Below are 2,659 nucleotides of genomic sequence, written 5' to 3'. Positions count from 1 at the left end.
TTTCCTGGGTAGACTGAGAAAACAAGGGAGAAAACTGTTGGAAACATAGCAGGGCCTTAAAAAAAGGAAACAGGTGGCTATTTGATTAGTTTCTCCATGAATCATTCTAAGATAAAATCCCCTACTCTACTTCTACCTTGAGTTTTATACTGTTGGTAGCTGATGGGAGAAATAGAACACTTCTGAGGTTATAACAGAAAAATATATGGCCAGTATCCTTGGTACTTTACTCGAGATTCTAGGAGGCAGTGTAGCGTGAGACACAAAAATCAGTGTGACTAATTGAGGTGGCATGAGGAAGACAGAGGAAGGAGAAAACTGATGAGCAATTTCTGGAAGGCATATTCATCAGTGTCATTGGATTCCTAGGTCAGTATTCTTTCTTTACACTAGTGGTGCACAAATAAATATATGATATCTATGAAACAAATTTTCCAGTTGGAGATGCTTTCTTCAATGTCATACATTGTTACACCATCGAAAGAAAGAGAAAGAAAGAAAGAAAGAAAGAAAGAAAGAAAGAAAGAAAGAAAGAAAGAAAGAAATATAGATGCAGACAGAGAAGGACTGGGGACTGAAAACAAGAGTGTTAAAATTTTCAATTCATTCAAAGGTATAGTGAGCAACATGTTGCTACACAGTAATAAGTCTTAGGCAGATCTAAAGCGCTCAATCACATTCAGGTTTTTTAACAAGACTGAGAGCCCAACATGAAGCTGAAGAGAAAGGTAAGGAAACAAATAACATCCTGAAGGAGCAATGTGGCTGTAGTGATTTGAGAGCACCTGATGTGGTGCCAGTAAATTTGTTCTGATGGGTTAGTTCCATGTATTAGCCATGTAAAAACATTAATAAGTCTCCTTAATTAATGAGTTCAGTTTCATTATTCACTACTGATAAAATTATCTACGTTATAGGGAGAATAACCAAGAATATATGGTGCCTGGGTGGCCTAGTCAGTTGGGCATCCGACTCTTGATTTTGGCTCAGGTCATGATCCCAAGGCCATGGAATTGAGCCCTGTGTCAGGCTCTGTGCTGAGCATGGAATCTGCTTGAGATTCTCTCCTTCTCTCTCTCTCTCTCTCTCTCACCCTCTGCCCCTCTTCCCTGCTTGCACTCTCTCTCTCTAAAATAATAATAATAAAAGAATATTACTGTGCTTTGATATCTCCTATTTCATAACCTGAAGAATAGTTAGTACCCATGATGATAAACAGATTTCCTTACCCATATCCATACACAGAAATAGAAAAATCCTTATAACTCACTTGGAAGTTCACTAATAAAAAGACTTCCAACCATCCTAATGTTCACTATTTGATACATTCTCATTGGTCTAAGAATGTAATAATGCTTAATTAGGAACAGAATACGAGAGCTTAAGAGATTTAGTATAGAAAAAATTTTTATCTATTATCCATCTATCTATTTATCTATCAATCAATCAATCAATCAAGCATCTATTTATCTATCTACCTATCAGTAGATAGATTATCTTCAGGGTAAAGAGCCAAGAATCCTGGATTCAAGATTTATAGTCAATGATACTACACTAATATCAGTTACTCATCTACAATACCATAATAATTACCCTTATTTAATATAATAAATATCTCTCATGAGGTAATTAAGATAATTGAGATGATTTATGCAAAAAATTTTATAATACTAATTAATGCATTGTAAGCAATCAATACACATTTGCCTAAACTGTTCCTTTTCAGAGAGACATCAAAGTTAACGTCAAAGCTGAAGAATGTAACATACCCTTTAACTGGTCGCCATGGATGATTACAACTTTACTACACTGACACTAGCATCATTCCTATTGAATGGATTGCCTGGCCTATAAAGTGCACATGTGCCTTGTTACTGCACTGGGGAATTTTGGGCTCCTCTATCTCATTCATCTGGAGGAGTCCCTACACTGGCCCATGTATTTCTTGGCCTTATTCTTCTTCATTGACATTGTTCAGTGTACTAGTTCTGTACCCAAAATGCTATGTATCTTCTGGTTTGATCTAAAAGATATTAGCTTCAATGCTCACCTGACCCAGATGTGCTTTCTCCATACCTTCACAGGGATGGAATCTGGGGTGCTCATATTCATGGCCCTGAACCACTATGTGGTCATCTGTTATCCTCTGTGCTATGCCACTATCATCACCAATTCTATGATTGCCAAGGCTGGGTTTCCCACCTTTTTTTTGAGGTGTGATACTCATCATTCCCTTTACGTTACTCACCAAATGCCTATTATATTGTAAGGGCAGTATAATTTCCTATACCTACTTTGACCACATGACTATGGCCAAGTTGTCCTGTGGCAATATCAAGGTCAATGCAATCTATGGTCTGATGGTTGCCCTTCTGATTGGGGGCTTCAACATCCTGTGCATCACAGTCTCCTAGACAATGATCCTCCAGGCAGTGGTCAGTTTCTTCTTAGCCAAGTCTGAAGGCCTTCAGCACCTGAACTGTCCACATCTGTCCACATAGGACATCACCTATGTCTGACCCTTCTTCACCTTTTTCACCCACTGTTCTTGCAGTTATACAATCCCCCACAGCGTTCACATTTATAGGCTAACTCATGCCTGCTCCTGCTGCCCACCCTGAATCCTATTATCTAGGGGATAAAGACTAAAAAAATACAA

At 38.2% G+C, this 2,659-nt stretch overlaps 1 pseudogene; it reads left to right on the top strand.

Moving 5' to 3' along the window:
- Window positions 1-1,785: 1,785 nt before the first annotated feature.
- On the top strand, window positions 1,786-2,659 carry LOC109261364 (olfactory receptor 52N1-like; annotated as a pseudogene).

Source organism: Panthera pardus, unplaced genomic scaffold, assembly GCF_024362965.1.
Source record: "Panthera pardus isolate Hobbes unplaced genomic scaffold, ASM2436296v1 HiC_scaffold_12, whole genome shotgun sequence".
Classification (NCBI taxonomy): Eukaryota; Metazoa; Chordata; class Mammalia; order Carnivora; family Felidae; genus Panthera; species Panthera pardus.
The sequence above is the reverse complement of the archived record's forward strand: the minus strand, read 5'-3'. Positions and strand labels throughout refer to the sequence as shown.